The following is a 26,864-nucleotide window of genomic DNA, read 5'->3' as shown; positions in this document are numbered from 1 at the left end:
GAAATCACGTGGGCCCCACCCGGAAATCACGTGGGCCCCACCCGGAAATCACGTGGGCCCCACCCGGAAATCACGTGGGCCCCACCCGGAAATCACCTGGGCCCCACCCGGAAATCACGTGGGCCCCACGGGGAAATCACGTGGGCCCCACCCGGAAATCACGTGTGCCCCACCCGGAAATCACGTGGGCCCCACCCGGAAATAACGTTGGCCCCACCCGGAAATCACGTGGGCCCCACCCGGAAATCACGTGGGCCCCACCCGGAAATCACGTGGGCCCCACCCGGAAATCACGTGTGCCTCACCCGGAAATCACGTGGGCCCCACCCGGAAATCACGTGGGCCCCACCCGGAAATCACGTGGGCCCCACGGGGAAATCACGTGGGCCCCACCCGGAAATCACGTGGGCCACACGGGGAAATCACGTGGGCCCCACCCGGAAATCACGTGGGCCCCACCCGGAAATCACGTGGGCCCCACCCGGAAATCACGTGGGCCCCCAGGGTAAATCACGTGGGCCCCACCCGGAAATCACGTGGGCCCCACCCAGAAATCACGTGGGCCCCACCCGGAAATCACGTGGGCCCCACCCGGAAATCACGTGGGCCCCACCCGCAAATCACGTGGGCCCCACCCGGAAATCTCGTGGGCCCCACCCGGAAATCACGTGGGCCCCACCCGGAAATCACGTGGGCCCCACCCGGAAATCACGTGGGCCCCACCCGGAAATCACGTGGGCCCCACCCGGAAATCACGTGGGCCCCACCCGGAAATCACGTGGGCCCCACCCGGAAATCACGTGGGCGCCACCCGGAAATCACGTGGGCCCCACCCGGAAATCACGTGGGCCCCACCCGGAAATCACGTGGGCCCCACGGGGAAATCACGTGGGCCCCACCCGGAAATCACGTGTGCCCCACCCAGAAATCACGTGTGCCCCACCCGGAAATCACGTGGGCCCCACCCGGAAATCACGTGGGCCCCACCCGGAAATCACGTGGGCCCCACCCGGAAATCACGTGGGCCCCACCCGGAAATCACGTGGGCCCCCAGGGGAAATCACGTGGGCCCCACCCGGAAATCACGTGGGCCCCACCCGGAAATCACGTGGGCCCCACCCGGAAATCACGTGGGCCCCACCCGGAAATCACGTGGACCCCACCCGGAAATCACGTGGGCCCCACCCGGAAATCACGTGGGCCCCACCCGGAAATCACGTGGGCCCCACCCGGAAATCACGTGGGCCCCACCCGGAAATCACGTGGGCCCCACGGGGAAATCACGTGGGCCCCACGGGGAAATCACGTGGGCCCCACGGGGAAATCACGTGGGCCCCACCCGGAAATCACGTGGGCCCCACCCGGAAATCACGTGGGCCCCACCCGGAAATCACGTGGGCCCCACCCGGAAATCACGTGGGCCCCACCCGGAAATCACGTGGGCCCCACCCGGAAATCACGTGGGCCCCACGGGGAAATCACGTGGGCCCCACCCGGAAATCACGTGGGGCCCACCCGGAAATCACGTGGGCCCCACCCGGAAATCACGTGGGCCCCACCCGGAAATCACGTGGGCCCCACCCGGAAATCACGTGGGCCCCACCCGGAAATCACGTGGGCCCCACCCGGAAATCACGTGGGCCCCACCGGGAAATCACGTGGGCCCCACCCGGAAATCACGTGGGCCCCACCCGGAAATCACGTGGGCCCCACCCGGAAATCACGTGGGCCCCCAGGGGAAATCACGTGGGCCCCACTCGGAAATCACGTGGGCCCCACTCGGAAATCACGTGGGGCCCACCCGGAAATCATGTGGGCCCCACGGGGAAATCACGTGGGCCCCACCCGGAAATCACATGGGCCCCACCCGGAAATCACGTGGGCCCCACCCGGAAATCACGTGGGCCCCACCCGGAAATTACGTGGGCCCCACCAGGAAATCACGTGGGCCCCACCCGGAAATCACGTGGGCCCCACGGGGAAATCACGTGGGCCCCACCTGGAAATCACGTGGGCCCCACGGGGAAATCACGTGGGCCCCACCCGGAAATCACGTGGGCCCCACCCGGAAATCACGTGGGGCCCACCCGGAAATCACGTGGGCCCCACCCGGAAATCACGTGGGCCCCACCCGGAAATCACGTGGGCCCCACCCGGAAATCACGTGGGCCCCACGGGGAAATCACGTGGGCCCCACCCGGAAATCACGTGGGCCCCTCCCGGAAATCACGTGGGCCCCACCCGAAAATCACGTGGGCCCCACCCTGAAATCACGTGGGCCCCATGGGGAAATCACGTGGGCCCCACCCGGAAATCACGTGGGCCCCACCCTGAAATCACGTGGGCCCCATGGGGAAATCACGTGGGCCCCACCCGGAAATCACGTGGGCCCCACGGGGAAATCACGTGGGCCCCACCCGGAAATCACGTGGGCCCCACCCGGAAATCACGTGGGCCCCACCCGGAAATCACGTGGGCCCCACCCGGAAATCACGTGGGCCCCACCCGGAAATCACGTGGGCCCCACGGGGAAATCACGTGGGCCCCACGGGGAAATCACGTGAGCCCCACGGGGAAATCACGTGGGCCCCACCCGGAAATCACGTTGGCCCCACCCGGAAATCACGTGGGCCCCACCCGGAAATCACGTGGGCCCCACCCGGAAATCACGTGGGCCCCACCCGGAAATCACGTGGGCCCCACCCGGAAATCACGTGGGCCCCACCCGGAAATCACGTGGGCCCCACGGGGAAATCACGTGGGCCCCACCCGGAAATCACGTGGGCCCCACCCGGAAATCACGTGGGCCCCACGGGGAAAACACGTGGGCCCCCAGGGGAAATCACGTGGGCCCCACCCGGAAATCACGTGGGCCCCACCCGGAAATCACGTGGGCCCCACCCGGAAATCACGTGGGCCCCACCCGGAAATCACGTGGGCCCCACCCGGAAATCACGTGGGGCCCACCCGGAAATCACGTGGGCCCCACGGGGAAATCACGTGGGGCCCACCCGGAAATCACGTGGGCCCCACCCGGAAATCACGTGGGCCCCACCCGGAAATCACGTGGGCCCCCAGGGGAAATCACGTGGGCCCCACCCGGAAATCACGTGGGCCCCACCCGGAAATCACGTGGGCCCCACCCGGAAATCACGTGGGCCCCACGGGTAAATCACGTGGGCCCCACCCGGAGATTACGTGGGCCCCACCCGGAAATCACGTGGGCCCCACCCGGAAATCACGTGGGCCCCACCCGGAAATCACGTGGGGCCCACCCGGAAATCACGTGGGCCCCACGGGGAAATCACGTGGGGCCCACCCGGAAATCACGTGGGCCCCACCCGGAAATCACGTGGGCCCCACCCGGAAATCACGTGGGCCCCCAGGGGAAATCACGTGGGCCCCACCCGGAAATCACGTGGGCCCCACCCGGAAATCACGTGGGCCCCACCCGGAAATCACGTGAGCCCCACGGGGAAATCACGTGGGCCCCACCCGGAGATCACGTGGGCCCCACCCGGAAATCACGTGGGCCCCACCCGGAAATCACGTGGGCCCCACCCGGAAATCACGTGGGCCCCACCCGGAAATCACGTGGGCCCCACCCGGAAATCACGTGGGCCCCACCCGGAAATCACGTGGGCCCCACCCGGAAATCACGTGGGCCCCACCCGGAAATCACGTGGGCCCCACCCGGAAATCACGTGGGCCCCACGGGGAAATCACGTGGGCCACACCCGGAAATCACTTGGGCCCCACCCGGAAATCACGTGGGCCCCACCCGGAAATCACGTGGGCCCCACGGGGAAATCACGTGGGCCCCACCCGGAAATCACGTGTGCCCCACCCGGAAATCACGTGGGCCCCACCCGGAAATCACGTGGGCCCCACCCGGAAATCACGTGGGCCCCACCCGGAAATCACGTGTGCCCCACGGGGAAATCACGTGGGCCCCACCCGGAAATCACGTGGGGCCCACCCGGAAATCACGTGGGCCCCACCCGGAAATCACGTGGGCCCCACCCGGAAATCACGTGGGCCCCACCCGGAAATCACGTGGGCCCCACCCGGAAATCACGTGGGCCCCCAGGGGAAATCACGTGGGCCCACCCGGAAATCACGTGGGCCCCACCCGGAAATCACGAGGGCCCCACCCGGAAATCACGTGGGCCCCACCCGGAAATCACGTGGGCCCCACCCGGAAATCACGTGGGCCCCACCCGGAAATCACGTGGGCCCCACCCGGAAATCACGTGGGCCCCACCCGGAAATCACGTGGGGCCCACCCGGAAATCACGTGGGCCCCACCCGGAAATCAGGTGGGCCCCACCCGGAAATCACGTGGGCCCCACCCGGAAATCTCGTGGGCCCCACCCGGAAATCACGTGGGCCCCACCCGGAAATCACGTGGGCCCCACCCGGAAATCACGTGGGCCCCACCCGGAAATCACGTGGGCCCCACCCGGAAATCACGTGGGCCCCACGGGGAAATCACGTGGGCCCCACCAGGAAATCACGTGGGCCCCACGGGGAAATCACGTGGGCCCCACCCGGAAATCACGTGGGCCCCACCCGGAAATCACGTGGGCCCCACGGGGAAATCACGTGGGCCCCACCCGGAAATCACGTGGGGCCCACCCGGAAATCACGTGGGCCCCAAGGGGAAATCACGTGGGCCCCACCCGGAAATCACGTGGGCCCCACGGGGAAATCACGTGGGCCCCACCCGGAAATCACGTGGGCCCCACCCGGAAATAACGTGGGCCCCACCCGGAAATCACGTGGGCCCCACGGGGAAATCACGTGGGCCCCACCCGGAAATCACGTGGGCCCCACCCGGAAATCACGTGGGCCCCACCCGGAAATCACGTGGGCCCCACCCGGAAATCACGTGGGCCCCACCCGGAAATCACGTGGGCCCCACCCGGAAATCACGTGGGCCCCACCCGGAAATCACTTGGGCCCCACCCGGAAATCACGTGGGCCCCACCCGGAAATCACGTGGGCCCCACGGGGAAATCACGTGGGCCCCACCCGGAAATCACGTGTGCCCCACCCGGAAATCACGTGGGCCCCACCCGGAAATAACGTTGGCCCCACCCGGAAATCACGTGGGCCCCACCCGGAAATCACGTGGGCCCCACCCGGAAATCACGTGGGCCCCACCCGGAAATCACGTGGGCCCCACCCGGAAATCACGTGGGCCCCACCCGGAAATCACGTGGGCCCCACCCGGAAATCACGTGGGCCCCACGGGGAAATCACGTGGGCCCCACCCGGAAATCACGTGGGGCCCACCCGGAAATCACGTGTGCCCCACCCGGAAATCACGTGGGCCCCACCCGGAAATCACGTGGGCCCCACGGGGAAATCACGTGGGCCCCACCTGGAAATCACGTGGGCCCCACCCGGAAATCACGTGGGCCCCCAGGGGAAATCACGTGGGCACACCCGGAAATCACGTGGGCCCCAACCGGAAATCACGAGGGCCCCACCCGGAAATCACGTGGGCCCCACCCGGAAATCACGTGGGCCCCACCCGGAAATCACGTGGGCCCCACCCGGAAATCACGTGGGCCCCACCCGGAAATCACGTGGGGCCGACCCGGAAATCACGTGGGGCCTACCCGGAAATCACGTGGGCCCCACCCGGAAATCAGGTGGGCCCCACCCGGAAATCACGTGGGCCCCACCCGGAAATCACGTGGGCCCCACCCGGAAATCACGTGGGCCCCACCCGGAAATCACGTGGGCCCCACCCGGAAATCACGTGGGCCCCACCCGGAAATCACGTGGGCCCCACAGGGAAATCACGTGGGCCCCACCCGGAAATCACGTTTGCCCCACCCGGAAATCACGTGGGCCCCACCCGGAAATCACGTGGGCCCCACCCGGAAATCACGTGGGCCCCACCTGGAAATCACGTGGGCCCCACCCGGAAATCACGTGGGCCCCACCCGGAAATCACGTGGGCCCCACCCGGAAATCACGTGGGGCCCACCCGGAAATCACGTGGGCCCCACCCGGAAATCACGTGGGCCCCACCCGGAAATCACGTGTGCCCCACCCGGAAATCACGTGGGCCCCACCCGGAAATCACGTGGGCCCCACGGGGAAATCACGTGGGCCCCACCTGGAAATCACGTGGGCCCCACCCGATAATCACGTGGGCCCCACCCGGAAATCACGTGGGCCCCACCCGGAAATCACGTGGGCCCCACCCGGAAATCACGTGGGCCCCACGGGGAAATCACGTGGGCCCCACCTGGAAATCACGTGGGCCCCACCCGGAAATCACGTGGGCCCCACCCGGAAATCACGTGGGCCCCACCCGGAAATCACGTGGGCCCCACCCGGAAATCACGTGGGCCCCACCCGGAAATCACGTGGGCCCCACCCGGAAATCACGTGGGCCCCACGGGGAAATCACGTGGGCCCCACCCGGAAAACACGTGTGCCCCACCTGGAAATCACGTGGGCCCCACGGGGAAATCACGTGGGCCCCACCGGGAAATCACGTGGGCCCCACCCGGAAATCACGTGGGCCCCACGCGGAAATCACGTGGGCCCCACCCGGAAATCACGTGGGCCCCACCCGTAAATCACGTGGGCCCCACCCGGAAATCACGTGGGCCCCACCCGGAAATCACGTGGGGCCCACGGGGAAATCACGTGGGCCCCACCCGGAAATCACGTGGGCCCCACCCGGAAATCACGTGGTCCCCCAGGGGAAATCACGTGGGCCCCACCCGGAAATCACGTGGGCCCCACCCGGAAATCACGTGGGCCCCACCCGGAAATCACGTGGGCCCCACCCGGAAATCACGTGGGCCCCACCCGGAAATCACGTGGGCCCCACCCGGAAATCACGTGGGGCCCACCCGGAAATCACGTGGGCCCCACGGGGAAATCACGTGGGCCCCACCCGGAAATCACGTGGGCCCCACCCGGAAATCACGTGGGCCCCACCCGGAAATCACGTGGGCCCCACCCGGAAATCACGTGGGCCCCACCCGGAAATCACGTGGGCCCCACGATGAAATCACCTGGGCCCCACCCGGAAATCACGTGGGCCCCACCCGGAAATCACGTGGGCCCCACCCGGAAATCACGTGGGCCCCACCCGGAAATCACGTGGGCCCCACCCGGAAATCACGTGGGCCCCACCCGGAAATCACGTGGGCCCCACCCGGAAATCACGTGGGCCCCACGGGGAAATCACGTGGGCCCCACCCGGAAATCACGTGTGCCCGACCCGGAAATCACGTGGGCCCCACCCGGAAATCACGTGGGCCCCACCCGGAAATCACGTGGGCCCCACCCGGAAATCACCTGGGCCCCACGGGGAAATCACCTGGGCCCCACCCGGAAATCACGTGGGCCCCACCCGGAAATCACGTGGGCCCCACCCGGAAATCACGTGGGCCCCACCCGGAAATCACGTGGGCCCCACCCGGAAATCACGTGGGCCCCACCCGGAAATCACGTGGGCCCCACCCGGAAATCACGTGGGCCCCACGGGGAAATCACGTGGGCCCCACCCGGAAATCACGTGTGCCCGACCCGGAAATCACGTGGGCCCCACCCGGAAATCACGTGGGCCCCACCCGGAAATCACGTGGGCCCCACGGGGAAATCACGTGGGCCCCCAGGGGAAATCACGTGGGCCCCACCCGGATATCACGTGGGCCCCTCCCGGAAATCACGTGGGCCCCACCCGGAAATCACGTGGGCCCCACCCGGAAATCACGTGGGCCCCACCCGGAAATCACGTGGGGCCCACCCGGAAATCACGTGGGCCCCACGGGGAAATCACGTGGGGCCCACCCGGAAATCACGTGGGCCCCACCCGGAAATCACGTGGGCCCCACGGGGAAATCACGTGGGCCCCCAGGGGAAATCACGTGGGCCCCACCCGGAAATCACGTGGGCCCCACCCGGAAATCACGTGGGCCCCACCCGGAAATCACGTGGGCCCCACGGGGAAATCACGTGGGCCCCACCCGGAGATCACGTGGGCCCCACCCGGAAATCACGTGGGCCCCACCCGGAAATCACGTGGGCCCCACCCGGAAATCACGTGGGGCCCACCCGGAAATCACGTGGGCCCCACGGGGAAATCACGTGGGGCCCACCCGGAAATCACGTGGGCCCCACCCGGAAATCACGTGGGCCCCACCCGGAAATCACGTGGGCCCCCAGGGGAAATCACGTGGGCCCCACCCGGAAATCACGTGGGCCCCACCCGGAAATCACGTGGGCCCCACCCGGAAATCACGTGGGCCCCACGGGGAAATCACGTGGGCCCCACCCGGAGATCACGTGGGCCCCACCCGGAAATCACGTGGGCCCCACCCGGAAATCACGTGGGCCCCACCCGGAAATCACGTGGGCCCCACCCGGAAATCACGTGGGCCCCACCCGGAAATCACGTGGGCCCCACCCGGAAATCACGTGGGGCCCACCCGGAAATCACGTGGGCCCCACCCGGAAATCACGTGGGCCCCACCCGGAAATCACGTGGGCCCCACCCGGAAATCACGTGGGCCCCACCCGGAAATCACGTGGGCCCCACCCGGAAATCACGTGGGCCCCACCCGGAAATCACGTGGGCCCCACCCGGAAATCACGTGGGCCCCACCCGGAAATCACGTGGGCCCCACCCGGAAATCACGTGGGCCCCACCCGGAAATCACGTGGGCCCCACCCGGAAATCACGTGGGCCCCACCCGGAAATCACGTGGGGCCCACCCGGAAATCACGTGGGCCCCACCCGGAAATCACGTGGGCCCCACCCGGAAATCACGTGTGCCCCACGGGGAAATCACGTGGGCCCCACCCGGAAATCACGTGGGCCCCACCCGGAAATCACGTGGGCCCCACCCGGAAATCACGTGTGCCCCACGGGGAAATCACGTGGGCCCCACCCGGAAATCACGTGTGCCCCACGGGGAAATCACGTGGGCCCCACCCGGAAATCACGTGGGCCCCACCCGGAAATCACGTGGGGCCCACCCGGAAATCACGTGGGCCCCACGGGGAAATTACGTGGGCCCCACCCGGAAATCACGTGGGCCCCACCCGGAAATCACTTGGGGCCCACCCGGAAATCACGTGGGCCCCACCCGGAAATCACGTGGGCCCCACGGGGAAATCACGTGGGCCCCACCCGGAAATCACGTGGGCCTCACCCGGAAATCACGTGGGCCCCACCAGGAAATCACGTGGGCCCCACCCGGAAATCACGTGGGCCCCACCCGGAAATCACGTGGGCCCCACCCGGAAATCACGTGGGCCCCCAGGGGAAATCACGTGGGCCCCACCCGGAAATCACGTGGGCCCCACCCGGATATCACGTGGGGCCCACCCGGAAATCACGTGGGCCCCACGGGGAAATCACGTGGGCCCCGCCCGTAAATCACGTGGGCCCCACCCGGAAATCACGTGGGCCCCACCCGGAAATCACGTGGGCCCCACCCGGAAATCACGTGGGCCCCACGGGGAAATCACCTTGGACCCACCCGGAAATCACGTGGGCCCCACGGGGAAATCACGTGGGCCCCACCCGGAAATCACGTGGGCCCCACCCGGAAATCACGTGGGCCCCACCCGGAAATCACGTGGGCCCCACCCGGAAATCACGTGGGCCCCACCCGGAAATCACGTGGGCCCCACGGGGAAATCACGTGGGCCCCACCCGGAAATCACTTGGGCCCCACCCGGAAATCACGTGGGCCCCACCCGGAAATCACGTGGGCCCCACGGGGAAATCACGTGGGCCCCACCCGGAAATCACGTGTGCCCCACCCGGAAATCACGTGGGCCCCACCCGGAAATCACGTGGGCCCCACCCGGAAATCACGTGGGCCCCACCCGGAAATCACGTGTGCCCCACGGGGAAATCACGTGGGCCCCACCCGGAAATCACGTGGGGCCCACCCGGAAATCACGTGGGCCCCACCCGGAAATCACGTGGGCCCCACCCGGAAATCACGTGGGCCCCACCCGGAAATCACGTGGGCCCCACCCGGAAATCACGTGGGCCCCCAGGGGAAATCACGTGGGCCCACCCGGAAATCACGTGGGCCCCACCCGGAAATCACGAGGGCCCCACCCGGAAATCACGTGGGCCCCACCCGGAAATCACGTGGGCCCCACCCGGAAATCACGTGGGCCCCACCCGGAAATCACGTGGGCCCCACCCGGAAATCACGTGGGCCCCACCCGGAAATCACGTGGGGCCCACCCGGAAATCACGTGGGCCCCACCCGGAAATCACGTGGGCCCCACCCGGAAATCACGTGGGCCCCACCCGGAAATCTCGTGGGCCCCACCCGGAAATCACGTGGGCCCCACCCGGAAATCACGTGGGCCCCACCCGGAAATCACGTGGGCCCCACCCGGAAATCACGTGGGCCCCACCCGGAAATCACGTGGGCCCCACGGGGAAATCACGTGGGCCCCACCCGGAAATCACGTGGGCCCCACGGGGAAATCACGTGGGCCCCACCCGGAAATCACGTGGGCCCCACCCGGAAATCACGTGGGCCCCACGGGGAAATCACGTGGGCCCCACCCGGAAATCACGTGGGGCCCACCCGGAAATCACGTGGGCCCCAAGGGGAAATCACGTGGGCCCCACCCGGAAATCACGTGGGCCCCACGGGGAAATCACGTGGGCCCCACCCGGAAATCACGTGGGCCCCACCCGGAAATCACGTGGGCCCCACCCGGAAATCACGTGGGCCCCACGGGGAAATCACGTGGGCCCCACCCGGAAATCACGTGGGCCCCACCCGGAAATCACGTGGGCCCCACCCGGAAATCACGTGGGCCCCACCCGGAAATCACGTGGGCCCCACCCAGAAATCACGTGGGCCCCACCCGGAAATCACGTGGGCCCACCCGGAAATCACTTGGGCCGCACCCGGAAATCACGTGGGCCCCACCCGGAAATCACGTGGGCCCCACGGGGAAATCACGTGGGCCCCACCCGGAAATCACGTGTGCCCCACCCGGAAATCACGTGGGCCCCACCCGGAAATAACGTTGGCCCCACCCGGAAATCACGTGGGCCCCACCCGGAAATCACGTGGGCCCCACCCGGAAATCATGTGGACCCCACCCGGAAATCACGTGGGCCCCACCCGGAAATCACGTGGGCCCCACCCGGAAATCACGTGGGGCCCACCCGGAAATCACGTAGGCCCCACCCGGAAATCACGTGGGCCCCACGGGGAAATCACGTGGGCCCCACCCGGAAATCACGTGGGCCCCACCCGGAAATCACGTGGGCCCCACGGGGAAATCACGTGGGCCCCACCCGGAAATCACGTGGGCCCCACCCGGAAATCACGTGGGCCCCACCCGGAAATCACGTGGGCCCCACGGGGAAATCACGTGGGCCCCACCCGGAAATCACGTGTGCCTCACCCGGAAATCACGTGGGCCCCACCCGGAAATCACGTGGGCCCCACCCGGAAATCACGTGGGCCCCACGGGGAAATCACGTGGGCCCCACCCGGAAATCACGTGGGCCACACGGGGAAATCACGTGGGCCCCACCCGGAAATCACGTGGGCCCCACCCGGAAATCACGTGGGCCCCACCCGGAAATCACGTGGGCCCCACCCGGAAATCACGTGGGCCCCACCCGGAAATCACGTGGGCGCCACCCGGAAATCACGTGGGCCCCACCCGGAAATCACGTGGGCCCCACCCGGAAATCACGTGGGCCCCACGTGGAAATCACGTGGGCCCCACCCGGAAATCACGTGTGCCCCACCCGGAAATCACGTGTGCCCCACCCGGAAATCACGTGGGCCGCACCCGGAAATCACGTGGGCCCCACCCGGAAATCACGTGGGCCCCACCCGGAAATCACGTGGGCCCCATCCGGAAATCACGTGGGCCCCCAGGGGAAATCACGTGGGCCCCACCCGGAAATCACGTGGGCCCCACCCGGAAATCACGTGGGCCCCACCCGGAAATCACGTGGGCCCCACCCGGAAATCACGTGGACCCCACCCGGATATCACGTGGGCCCCACCCGGAAATCACGTGGGCCCCACCCGGAAATCACGTGGGCCCCACCCGGAAATCACGTGGGCCCCACCCGGAAATCACGTGGGCCCCACCCGGAAATCACGTGGGCCCCACCGGGAAATCACGTGGGCCCCACCCGGAAATCACGTGGGCCCCACCCGGAAATCACGTGGGCCCCACCCGGAAATCACGTGGGCCCCCAGGGGAAATCACGTGGGCCCCACTCGGAAATCACGTGGGCCCCACTCGGAAATCACGTGGGGCCCACCCGGAAATCATGTGGGCCCCACGGGGAAATCACGTGGGCCCCACCCGGAAATCACATGGGCCCCACCCGGAAATCACGTGGGCCCCACCCGGAAATCACGTGGGCCCCACCCGGAAATCACGTGGGCCCCACCAGGAAATCACGTGGGCCCCACCCGGAAATCACGTGGGCCCCACGGGGAAATCACGTGGGCCCCACCTGGAAATCACGTGGGCCCCACGGGGAAATCACGTGGGCCCCACCCGGAAATCACGTGGGCCCCACCCGGAAATCACGTGGGGCCCACCCGGAAATCACGTGGGCCCCACCCGGAAATCACGTGGGCCCCACCCGGAAATCACGTGGGCCCCACCCGGAAATCACGTGGGCCCCACGGGGAAATCACGTGGGCCCCACCCGGAAATCACGTGGGCCCCTCCCGGAAATCACGTGGGCCCCACCCGAAAATCACGTGGGCCCCACCCTGAAATTACGTGGGCCCCATGGGGAAATCACGTGGGCCCCACCCGGAAATCACGTGGGCCCCACCCTGAAATCACGTGGGCCCCATGGGGAAATCACGTGGGCCCCACCCGGAAATCACGTGGGCCCCACGGGGAAATCACGTGGGCCCCACCCGGAAATCACGTGGGCCCCACCCGGAAATCACGTGGGCCCCACCCGGAAATCACGTGGGCCCCACCCGGAAATCACGTGGGCCCCACCCGGAAATCACGTGGGCCCCACGGGGAAATCACGTGGGCCCCACGGGGAAATCACGTGAGCCCCACGGGGAAATCACGTGGGCCCCACCCGGAAATCACGTTGGCCCCACCCGGAAATCACGTGGGCCCCACCCGGAAATCACGTGGGCCCCACCCGGAAATCACGTGGGCCCCACCCGGAAATCACGTGGGCCCCACCCGGAAATCACGTGGGCCCCACCCGGAAATCACGTGGGCCCCACCCGGAAATCACGTGGGCCCCACGGGGAAATCACGTGGGCCCCACCCGGAAATCACGTGGGCCCCACCCGGAAATCACGTGGGCCCCACGGGGAAATCACGTGGGCCCCCAGGGGAAATCACGTGGGCCCCACCCGGAAATCACGTGGGCCCCACCCGGAAATCACGTGGGCCCCACCCGGAAATCACGTGGGCCCCACCCGGAAATCACGTGGGCCCCACCCGGAAATCACGTGGGGCCCACCCGGAAATCACGTGGGCCCCATGGGGAAATCACGTGGGGCCCACCCGGAAATCACGTGGGCCCCACCCGGAAATCACGTGGGCCCCACCCGGAAATCACGTGGGCCCCCAGGGGAAATCACGTGGGCCCCACCCGGAAATCACGTGGGCCCCACCCGGAAATCACGTGGGCCCCACCCGGAAATCACGTGGGCCCCACGGGGAAATCACGTGGGCCCCACCCGGAGATCACGTGGGCCCCACCCGGAAATCACGTGGGCCCCACCCGGAAATCACGTGGGCCCCACCCGGAAATCACGTGGGGCCCACCCGGAAATCACGTGGGCCCCACGGGGAAATCACGTGGGGCCCACCCGGAAATCACGTGGGCCCCACCCGGAAATCACGTGGGCCCCACCCGGAAATCACGTGGGCCCCCAGGGGAAATCACGTGGGCCCCACCCGGAAATCACGTGGGCCCCACCCGGAAATCACGTGGGCCCCACCCGGAAATCACGTGAGCCCCACGGGGAAATCACGTGGGCCCCACCCGGAGATCACGTGGGCCCCACCCGGAGATCACGTGGGCCCCACCCGGAAATCACGTGGGCCCCACCCGGAAATCACGTGGGCCCCACCCGGAAATCACGTGGGCCCCACCCGGAAATCACGTGGGCCCCACCCGGAAATCACGTGGGCCCCACCCGGAAATCACGTGGGCCCCACCCGGAAATCACGTGGGCCCCACCCGGAAATCACGTGGGGCCCACCCGGAAATCACGTGGGCCCCACCCGGAAATCACGTGGGCCCCACCCGGAAATCACGTGGGCCCCACCCGGAAATCACGTGGGCCCCACCCGGAAATCACGTGGGCCCCACCCGGAAATCACGTGGGCCCCACCCGGAAATCACGTGTGCACCACGGGGAAATCACGTGGGCCCCACCCGGAAATCACGTGTGCCCCACGGGGAAATCACGTGGGCCCCACCCGGAAATCACGTGGGCCCCACCCGGAAATCACGTGGGGCCCACCCGGAAATCACGTGGGCCCCACGGGGAAATTACGTGGGCCCCACCCGGAAATCACGTGGGCCCCACCCGGAAATCACTTGGGGCCCACCCGGAAATCACGTGGGCCCCACCCGGAAATCACGTGGGCCCCACTGGGAAATCACGTGGGCCCCACCCGGAAATCACGTGGGCCCCACCCGGAAATCACGTGGGCCCCACCCGGAAATCACGTGGGCCCCACCAGGAAATCACGTGGGCCCCACCCGGAAATCACGTGGGCCCCACCCGGAAATCACGTGGGCCCCACCCGGAAATCACGTGGGCCCCCAGGGGAAATCACGTGGGCCCCACCCGGAAATCACGTGGGCCCCACCCGGATATCACGTGGGGCCCACCCGGAAATCACGTGGGCCCCACGGGGAAATCACGTGGGCCCCGCCCGGAAATCACGTGGGCCCCACCCGGAAATCACGTGGGCCCCACCCGGAAATCACGTGGGCCCCACCCGGAAATCACGTGGGCCCCACGGGGAAATCACCTGGGACCCACCCGGAAATCACGTGGGCCCCACGGGGAAATCACGTGGGCCCCACCCGGAAATCACGTGGGCCCCACCCGGAAATCACGTGGGCCCCACCCGGAAATCACGTGGGCCCCACCCGGAAATCACGTGGGCCCCACCCGGAAATCACGTGGGCCCCACGGGGAAATCACGTGGGCCCCACCCGGAAATCACTTGGGCCCCACCCGGAAATCACGTGGGCCCCACCCGGAAATCACGTGGGCCCCACGGGGAAATCACGTGGGCCCCACCCGGAAATCACGTGTGCCCCACCCGGAAATCACGTGGGCCCCACCCGGAAATCACGTGGGCCCCACCCGGAAATCACGTGGGCCCCACCCGGAAATCACGTGTGCCCCACGGGGAAATCACGTGGGCCCCACCCGGAAATCACGTGGGGCCCACCCGGAAATCACGTGGGCCCCACCCGGAAATCACGTGGGCCCCACCCGGAAATCACGTGGGCCCCACCCGGAAATCACGTGGGCCCCACCCGGAAATCACGTGGGCCCCCAGGGGAAATCACGTGGGCCCACCCGGAAATCACGTGGGCCCCACCCGGAAATCACGAGGGCCCCACCCGGAAATCACGTGGGCCCCACCCGGAAATCACGTGGGCCCCACCCGGAAATCACGTGGGCCCCACCCGGAAATCACGTGGGCCCCACCCGGAAATCACGTGGGCCCCACCCGGAAATCACGTGGGGCCCACCCGGAAATCACGTGGGCCCCACCCGGAAATCAGGTGGGCCCCACCCGGAAATCACGTGGGCCCCACCCGGAAATCTCGTGGGCCCCACCCGGAAATCACGTGGGCCCCACCCGGAAATCACGTGGGCCCCACCCGGAAATCACGTGGGCCCCACCCGGAAATCACGTGGGCCCCACCCGGAAATCACGTGGGCCCCACGGGGAAATCACGTGGGCCCCACCCGGAAATCACGTGGGCCCCACGGGGAAATCACGTGGGCCCCACCCGGAAATCACGTGGGCCCCACCCGGAAATCACGTGGGCCCCACGGGGAAATCACGTGGGCCCCACCCGGAAATCACGTGGGCCCCACCCGGAAATCACGTGGGCCCCACCCGGAAATCACGTGGGCCCCACGGGGAAATCACGTGGGCCCCACCCGGAAATCACGTGGGCCCCACCCGGAAATCACGTGGGCCCCACCCGGAAATCACGTGGGCCCCACCCGGAAATCACGTGGGCCCCACCCGGAAATCACGTGGGCCCCACCCGGAAATCACTTGGGCCCCACCCGGAAATCACGTGGGCCCCACCCGGAAATCACGTGGGCCCCACGGGGAAATCACGTGGGCCCCACCCGGAAATCACGTGTGCCCCACCCGGAAATCACGTGGGCCCCACCCGGAAATAACGTTGGCCCCACCCGGAAATCACGTGGGCCCCACCCGGAAATCACGTGGGCCCCACCCGGAAATCACGTGGGCCCCACCCGGAAATCACGTGGGCCCCACCCGGAAATCACGTGGGCCCCACCCGGAAATCACGTGGGCCCCACCCGGAAATCACGTGGGCCCCACGGGGAAATCACGTGGGCCCCACCCGGAAATCACGTGGGGCCCACCCGGAAATCACGTGTGCCCCACCCGGAAATCACGTGGGCCCCACCCGGAAATCACGTGGGCCCCACGGGGAAATCACGTGGGCCCCACCTGGAAATCACGTGGGCCCCACCCGGAAATCACGTGGGCCCCCAGGGGAAATCACGTGGGCACACCCGGAAATCACGTGGGCCCCAACCGGAAATCACGAGGGCCCCACCCGGAAATCACGTGGGCCCCACCCGGAAATCACGTGGGCCCCACCCGGAAATCACGTGGGCCCCACCCGGAAATCACGTGGGCCCCACCCGGAAATCACGTGGGCCCCACCCGGAAATCACGTGGGGCCTACCCGGAAATCACGTGGGCCCCACCCGGAAATCAGGTGGGCCCCACCCGGAAATCACGTGGGCCCCACCCGGAAATCACGTGGGCCCCACCCGGAAATCACGTGGGCCCCACCCGGAAATCACGTGGGCCCCACCCGGAAATCACGTGGGCCCCACCCGGAAATCACGTGGGCCCCACGGGGAAATCACGTGGGCCCCACCCGGAAATCACGTTTGCCCCACCCGGAAATCACGTGGGCCCCACCCGGAAATCACGTGGGCCCCACCCGGAAATCACGTGGGCCACACCTGGAAATCACGTGGGCCCCACCCGGAAATCACGTGGGCCCCACCCGGAAATCACGTGGGCCCCACCCGGAAATCACGTGGGGCCCACCCGGAAATCACGTGGGCCCCACCCGGAGATCACGTGGGCCCCACCCGGAAATCACGTGTGCCCCACCCGGAAATCACGTGGGCCCCACCCGGAAATCACGTGGGCCCCACGGGGAAATCACGTGGGCCCCACCCGGAAATCACGTGGGCCCCACGGGGAAATCACGTGGGCCCCACCCGGAAATCACGTGGGGCCCACCCGGAAATCACGTGGGCCCCACCCGGAAATCACGTGGGCCCCACGGGGAAATCACGTGGGCCCCACCCGGAAATCACGTGGGCCCCACGGGGAAATCACGTGGGCCCCACCCGGAAATCACGTGGGCCCCACCCGGAAATCACGTGGGCCCCACGGGGAAATCACGTGGGCCCCACCCGGAAATCACGTGGGGCCCACCCGGAAATCACGTGGGCCCCAAGGGGAAATCACGTGGGCCCCACCCGGAAATCACGTGGGCCCCACGGGTAAATCACGTGGGCCCCACCCGGAAATCACGTGGGCCCCACCCGGAAATCACGTGGGCCCCACCCGGAAATCACGTGGGCCCCACGGGGAAATCACGTGGGCCCCACCCGGAAATCACGTGGGCCCCACCCGGAAATCACGTGGGCCCCACCCGGAAATCACGTGGGCCCCACCCGGAAATCACGTGGGCCCCACCCGGAAATCACGTGGGCCCCACCCGGAAATCACGTGGGCCCCACCCGGAAATCACTTGGGCCCCACCCGGAAATCACGTGGGCCCCACCCGGAAATCACGTGGGCCCCACGGGGAAATCACGTGGGCCCCACCCGGAAATCACGTGTGCCCCACCCGGAAATCACGTGGGCCCCACCCGGAAATAACGTTGGCCCCACCCGGAAATCACGTGGGCCCCACCCGGAAATCACGTGGGCCCCACCCGGAAATCACGTGGGCCCCACCCGGAAATCACGTGGGCCCCACCCGGAAATCACGTGGGCCCCACCCGGAAATCACGTGGGCCCCACCCGGAAATCACGTGGGCCCCACCCGGAAATCACGTGGGCCCCACGGGGAAATCACGTGGGCCCCACCCGGAAATCACGTGGGGCCCACCCGGAAATCACGTGTGATCCACCCGGAAATCACGTGGGCCCCACCCGGAAATCACGTGGGCCCCACGGGGAAATCACGTGGGCCCCACCTGGAAATCACGTGGGCCCCACCCGGAAATCACGTGGGCCCCCAGGGGAAATCACGTGGGCACACCCGGAAATCACGTGGGCCCCAACCGGAAATCACGAGGGCCCCACCCGGAAATCACGTGGGCCCCACCCGGAAATCCCGTGGGCCCCACCTGGAAATCACGTGGGCCCCACCCGGAAATCACGTGGGCCCCACCCGGAAATCACGTGGGGCCGACCCGGAAATCACGTGGGGCCTACCCGGAAATCACGTGGGCCCCACCCGGAAATCAGGTGGGCCCCACCCGGAAATCACGTGGGCCCCACCCGGAAATCACGTGGGCCCCACCCGGAAATCACGTGGGCCCCACCCGGAAATCACGTGGGCCCCACCCGGAAATCACGTGGGCCCCACCCGGAAATCACGTGGGCCCCACGGGGAAATCACGTGGGCCCCACCCGGAAATCACGTTTGCCCCACCCGGAAATCACGTGGGCCCCACCCGGAAATCACGTGGGCCCCACCCGGAAATCACGTGGGCCCCACCTGGAAATCACGTGGGCCCCACCCGGAAATCACGTGGGCCCCACCCGGAAATCACGTGGGCCCCACCCGGAAATCACGTGGGGCCCACCCGGAAATCAAGTGGGCCCCACCCGGAAATCACGTGGGCCCCACCCGGAAATCACGTGTGCCCCACCCGGAAATCACGTGGGCCCCACCCGGAAATCACGTGGGCCCCACGGGGAAATCACGTGGGCCCCACCTGGAAATCACGTGGGCCCCACCCGATAATCACGTGGGCACCACCCGGAAATCACGTGGGCCCCACCCGGAAATCACGTGGGCCCCACCCGGAAATCACGTGGGCCCCACGGGGAAATCACGTGGGCCCCACCTGGAAATCACGTGGGCCCCACCCGGAAATCACGTGGGCCCCACCCGGAAATCACGTGGGCCCCACCCGGAAATCACGTGGGCCCCACCCGGAAATCACGTGGGCCCCACCCGGAAATCACGTGGGCCCCACCCGGAAATCACGTGGGCCCCACGGGGAAATCACGTGGGCCCCACCCGGAAAACACGTGTGCCCCACATGGAAATCACGTGGGCCCCACCCGGAAATCACGTGGGCCCCACCCGGAAATCACGTGGGCCCCACCCGGAAATCACGTGGGCCCCACGCGGAAATCACGTGGGCCCCACCCGGAAATCACGTGGGCCCCACCCGTAAATCACGTGGGCCCCCAGGGGAAATCACGTGGGCCCCACCCGGAAATCACGTGGGCCCCACCCGGAAATCACGTGGGCCCCACCCGGAAATCACGTGGGCCCCACCCGGAAATCACGTGGGCCCCCAGGGGAAATCACGTGGGCCCCACCCGGAAATCACGTGGGCCCCACCCGGAAATCACGTGGGCCCCACCCGGAAATCACGTGGGCCCCACCCGGAAATCACGTGGGCCCCACCCGGAAATCACGTGGGCCCCACCCGGAAATCACGTGGGGCCCACCCGGAAATCACGTGGGCCCCACGGGGAAATCACGTGGGCCCCACCCGGAAATCACGTGGGCCCCACCCGGAAATCACGTGGGCCCCACCCGGAAATCACGTGGGCCCCACCCGGAAATCACGTGGGCCCCACCCGGAAATCACGTGGGCCCCACGATGAAATCACCTGGGCCCAACCCGGAAATCACGTGGGCCCCACCCGGAAATCACGTGGGCCCCACCCGGAAATCACGTGGGCCCCACCCGGAAATCACGTGGGCCCCACCCGGAAATCACGTGGGCCCCACCCGGAAATCACGTGGGCCCCACCCGGAAATCACGTGGGCCCCACGGGGAAATCACGTGGGCCCCACCCGGAAATCACGTGTGCCCGACCCGGAAATCACGTGGGCCCCACCCGGAAATCACGTGGGCCCCACCCGGAAATCACGTGGGCCCCACCCGGAAATCACCTGGGCCCCACGGGGAAATCACCTGGGCCCCACCCGGAAATCACGTGGGCCCCACCCGGAAATCACGTGGGCCCCACCCGGAAATCACGTGGGCCCCACCCGGAAATCACGTGGGCCCCACCCGGAAATCACGTGGGCCCCACCCGGAAATCACGTGGGCCCCACCCGGAAATCACGTGGGCCCCACGGGGAAATCACGTGGGCCCCACCCGGAAATCACGTGTGCCCGACCCGGAAATCACGTGGGCCCCACCCGGAAATCACGTGGGCCCCACCCGGAAATCACGTGGGCCCCACCCGGAAATCACGTGGGCCCCACGGGGAAATCACGTGGGCCCCACCTGGAAATCACGTGGGCCCCACCCGGAAATCACGTGGGCCCCACCCGGAAATCACGTGGGCCCCACCCGGAAATCACGTGGGCCCCACCCGGAAATCACGTGGGCCCCACCCGGAAATCACGTGGGCCCCACCCGGAAATCACGTGGGCCCAACCCGGAAATCACGTGGGCCCCACCCGGAAATCACGTGGGCCCCACCCGGAAATCACGTGGGGCCCACCCGGAAATCACGTGGGGCCCACCCGGAAATCACGTGGGGCCCACCCGGAAATCACGTGGGCCCCACCCGGAAATCACGTGGGCCCCACGGGGAAATCACGTGAGCCCCACCCGGAAAACACGTGGGCCCCACCCGGAAATCACGTGGGCCCCACGGCGAAATCACGTGGGCCCCCAGGGGAAATCACGTGGGCCCCACGGGGAAATCACGTGGGCCCCACGGGGAAATCACGTGGGCCCCACCCGGAAATCACGTGGGCCCCACCCGGAAATCACGTGGGCCCGACCCGGAAATCACGTGGGCCCCACCCGGAAATCACGTGGGCCCCACCCGGAAATCACGTGGGCCCCACCGGAAATCACGTGGGCCCCACCCGGAAATCACGTGGGCCCCACGGGGAAATCACGTGGGCCCCACGGGGAAATCACGTGTGCCCCACGGGGAAATCACGTGGGCCCCACGCGGAAATCACGTGGGCCCCACCCGGAAATCACGTGGGCCCCACCCGGAAATCACGTGGGCCCCACGCGGAAATCACGTGGGCCCCACCCGGAAATCACGTGGGCCCCACCCGTAAATCACGTGGGCCCCCAGGGGAAATCACGTGGGCCCCACCCGGAAATCACGTGGGCCCCACCCGGAAATCACGTGTGCCCCACCCGGAAATCACGTGGGCCCCACCCGGAAATCACGTGGGCCCCCAGGGGAAATCACGTGGGCCCCACCCGGAAATCACGTGGGCCCCACCCGGAAATCACGTGGGGCCCACCCGGAAATCACGTGGGCCCCACCCGGAAATCACGTGGGCCCCACGGGGAAATCACGTGGGCCCCACCCGGAAATCACGTGGGCCCCACCCGGAAATCACGTGGGCCCCACCCGGAAATCACGTGGGCCCCAGGGGAAATCACGTGGGCCCCACCCGGAAATCACGTGGGCCCCACCCGGAAATCACGTGGGCCCCACCCGGAAATCACGTGGGCCCCACGGGGAAATCACGTGGGCCCCACCCGGAAATCACGTGGGCCCCACCCGGAAATCACGTGGGCCCCACCCGGAAATCACGTGGGCCCCACCCGGAAATCACGTGGGCCCCACCCGGAAATCACGTGGGCCCCACCCGGAAATCACGTGGGCCCCACCCGGAAATCACGTGGGCCCCACGGGGAAATCACGTGGGCCCCACCCGGAAATCACGTGGGCCCCACGGGGAAATCACGTGGGCCCCACGGGGAAATCACGTGGGCCCCACCCGGAAATCACGTGGGCCCCACCCGGAAATCACGTGGGCCCCACCCGGAAATCACGTGGGCCCCACGGGGAAATCACGTGGGCCCCACCCGGAGATCACGTGGGCCCCACCCGGAAATCACGTGGGCCCCACCCGGAAATCACGTGGGCCCCACCCGGAAATCACGTGGGCCCCACCCGGAAATCACGTGGGCCCCACCCGGAAATCACGTGGGGCCCACCCAGAAATCACGTGGGGCCCACCCGGAAATCACGTGGGCCCCACCCGGAAATCACGTGGGCCCCACGGGGAAATCACGTGGGCCCCACCCGGAAATCACGTATGCCCCACCCGGAAATCACGTGGGCCCCACCCGGAAATCACGTGGGCCCCACCCGGAAATCACGTGGGCCCCACCCGGAAATTACGTGGGCCCCACGGGGAAATCACGTGGGCCCCACCCGGAAATCAGGTGGGCCCCACCCGGAAATCACGTGGGCCCCACGGGGAAATCACGTGGGCCCTCAGGGGAAATCACGTGGGCCCCACCCGGAAATCACGTGGGCCCCACCCGGAAATCACGTGGGCCCCACCCGGAAATCACGTGGGCCCCACCCGGAAATCACGTGGGCCCCACCCGGAAATCACGTGGGCCCCACCCGGAAATCAGGTGGGCCCCACCCGGAAATCACGTGGGCCCCACGGGGAAATCACGTGGGCCCCACCCGGAAATCACGTGGGCCCCACCCGGAAATCACGTGGGCCCCACCCGGAAATCACGTGGGGCCCACCCGGAAATCACGTGGGCCCAACCCGGAAATCACGTGGGCCCCACCCGGAAATCACGTGGGCCCCACCCGGAAATCACGTGGGCCCCACCCGGAAATGACGTGGGCCCCACCCGGAAATCACGTGGGCCCCACCCTGAAATCACGTGGGCCCCACGGGGAAATCACGTGGGCCCCACCCGGAAATCACGTGGGCCCCACCCGGAAATCACGTGGGCCCCACCCAGAAATCACGTGGGCCCCACCCGGAAATCACGTGGGCCCCACGGGGAAATCACGTGGGCCCCACCCGGAAATCACGTGGGCCCCACGGGGAAATCACGTGGGCCCCCAGGGGAAATCACGTGGGCCCCACCCGGAAATCACGTGGGCCCCACCCGGAAATCACGTGGGCCCCACCCGGAAATCACGTGGGCCCCACGGGGAAATCACGTGGGCCCCACCCGGAGATCACGTGGGCCCCACCCGGAAATCACGTGGGCCCCACCCGGAAATCACGTGGGCCCCACCCGGAGATCACGTGGGCCCCACCCGGAAATCACGTGGGCCCCACCCGGAAATCACGTGGGCCCCACCCGGAAATCACGTGGGCCCCACCCGGAAATCACGTGGGCCCCACCCGGAAATCACGTGGGCCCCACGGGGAAATCACGTGGGCCCCACCCGGAAATCACGTGGGCCCCACCCGGAAATCACGTGGGCCCCACGGGGAAATCACGTGGGCCCCCAGGGGAAATCACGTGGGCCCCACCCGGAAATCACGTGGGCCCTACCCGGAAATCACGTGGGCCCTACCCGGAAATCACGTGGGCCCCACGGGGAAATCACGTGGGCCCCACCCGGAAATCACGTGGGCCCCACCCGGAAATCACGTGGGCCCCACCCGGAAATCACGTGGGCCCCACCCGGAAATCACGTGGGCCCCACCCGGAAATCACGTGGGCCCCACCCGGAAATCACGTGGGCCCCACGGGGAAATCACGTGGGCCCCACCCGGAAATCAGGTGGGCCCAACCCGGAAATCACGTGGGCCCCACGGGGAAATCACGTGGGCCCTCAGGGGAAATCACGTGGGCCCCACCCGGAAATCACGTGGGCCCCACCCGGAAATCACGTGGGCCCCACCCGGAAATCACGTGGGCCCCACCCGGAAATCACGTGGGCCCCACCCGGAAATCACGTGGGCCCCACCCGGAAATCAGGTGGGCCCCACCCGGAAATCACGTGGGCCCCACGGGGAAATCACGTGGGCCCCACCCGGAAATCACGTGGGCCCCACCCGGAAATCACGTGGGCCCCACCCGGAAATCACGTGGGGCCCACCCGGAAATCACGTGGGCCCAACCCGGAAATCACGTCGGCCCCACCCGGAAATCACGTGGGCCCCACCCGGAAATCACGTGGGCCCCACCCGGAAATGACGTGGTCCCCACCCGGAAATCACGTGGGCCCCACCCTGAAATCACGTGGGCCCCACGGGGAAATCACGTGGGCCCCACCCGGAAATCACGTGGGCCCCACCCGGAAATCACGTGGGCCCCACCCGGAAATCACGTGGGCCCCACCCGGAAATCACGTGGGCCCCACGGGGAAATCACGTGGGCCCCACCCGGAAATCACGTGGGCCCCACGGGGAAATCACGTGGGCCCCCAGGGGAAATCACGTGGGCCCCACCCGGAAATCACGTGGGCCCCACCCGGAAATCACGTGGGCCCCACCCGGAAATCACGTGGGCCCCACGGGGAAATCACGTGGGCCCCACCCGGAGATCACGTGGGCCCCACCCGGAAATCACGTGGGCCCCACCCGGAAATCACGTGGGCCCCACCCGGAAATCACGTGGGCCCCACGGGGAAATCACGTGGGCCCCACCCGGAAATCACGTGGGCCCCACCCGGAAATCACGTGGGCCCCACGGGGAAATCACGTGGGCCCCACCCGGAAATCACGTGGGCCCCACCCGGAAATCACGTGTGCCCCACCCGGAAATCACGTGGGCCCCACCCGGAAATCACGTGGGCCCCACGGGGAAATCACGTGGGCCCCACCCGGAAATCACGTGGGCCCCACCCGGAAATCACGTGGGCCCCACCCGGAAATCTCGTGGGCCCCACCCGGAAATCACGTGGGCCCCACCGGGAAATCACGTGGGCCCCACCCGGAAATCACGTGGGCCCCACCCGGAAATCACCTGGGCCCCACCCGGAAATCACGTGGGCCCCACCCGGAAATCACGTGGGCCCCACCCGGAAATCTCGTGGGCCCCACCCGGAAATCACGTGGGCCCCACCGGGAAATCACGTGGGCCCCACCCGGAAATCACGTGGGGCCCACCCGGAAATCACGTGGGCCCCACGGGGAAATCACGTGGGCCCCACCCGGAAATCACGTGGGCCCCACGGGGAAATCACGTGGGCCCCCAGGGGAAATCACGTGGGCCCCACCCGGAAATCATGTGGGCCCCACCCGGAAATCACGTGGGCCCCACCCGGAAATCACGTGGGCCCCACCCGGAAATCACGTGGGCCACACCCGGAAATCACGTGGGCCACACCCGGAAATCACGTGCGCCCCACCCGGAAATCACGTGGGGCCCACCCGGAAATCACGTGGGCCCCACCCGGAAATCACGTGGGCCCCACGGGGAAATCACGTGGGCCCCACCCGGAAATCACGTGGGCCCCACCCGGAAATCACGTGGGCCCCACCCGAAAATCACGTGGGCCCCAGGGGAAATCACGTGGGCCCCACCCGGAAATCACGTGGGCCCCACCCGGAAATCACGTGGGCCCCACCCGGAAATCACGTGGGCCCCACGGGGAAATCACGTGGGCCCCACCCGGAAATCACGTGGGCCCCACCCGGAAATCACGTGGGCCCCACCCGGAAATCACGTGGGCCCCACCCGGAAATCACGTGGGCCCCACCCGGAAATCACGTGGACCCCACCCGGAAATCACGTGGGCCCCACCCGGAAATCACGTGGGCCCCACGGGGAAATCACGTGGGCCCCACCCGGAAATCACGTGGGCCCCACGGGGAAATCACGTGGGCCCCCAGGGGAAATCACGTGGGCCCCACCCGGAAATCACGTGGGCCCCACCCGGAAATCACGTGGGCCCCACCCGGAAATCACGTGGGCCCCACGGGGAAATCACGTGGGCCCCACCCGGAGATCACGTGGGCCCCACCCGGAAATCACGTGGGCCCCACCCGGAAATCACGTGGGCCCCACCCGGAAATCACGTGGGCCCCACCCGGAAATCACGTGGGCCCCACCCGGAAATCACGTGGGGCCCACCCGGAAATCACGTGGGGCCCACCCGGAAATCACGTGGGCCCCACCCGGAAATCACGTGGGCCCCACGGGGAAATCACGTGGGCCCCACCCGGAAATCACGTGGGCCCCACCCGGAAATCACGTGGGCCCCACCCGGAAATCACGTGGGCCCCACCCGGAAATCACGTGGGCCCCACCCGGAAATCACGTGGGCCCCACGGGGAAATCACGTGGGCCCCACCCGGAAATCAGGTGGGCCCCACCCGGAAATCACGTGGGCCCCACGGGGAAATCGCGTGGGCCCTCAGGGGAAATCACGTGGGCCCCCCCGGAAATCACGTGGGCCCCACCCGGAAATCACGTGGGCCCCACCCGGAAATCACGTGGGCCCCACCCGGAAATCACGTGGGCCCCACCCGGAAATCAGGTGGGCCCCACCCGGAAATCACGTGGGCCCCACGGGGAAATCACGTGGGCCCCACCCGGAAATCACGTGGGCCCCACCCGGAAATCACGTGGGCCCCACCCGGAAATCACGTGGG

The sequence above is a fragment of the Ovis canadensis genome, chromosome 16 (assembly GCF_042477335.2).
Source record: "Ovis canadensis isolate MfBH-ARS-UI-01 breed Bighorn chromosome 16, ARS-UI_OviCan_v2, whole genome shotgun sequence".
Lineage (NCBI taxonomy): Eukaryota > Metazoa > Chordata > Mammalia > Artiodactyla > Bovidae > Ovis > Ovis canadensis.
This window is presented reverse-complemented; position numbering follows the sequence as displayed.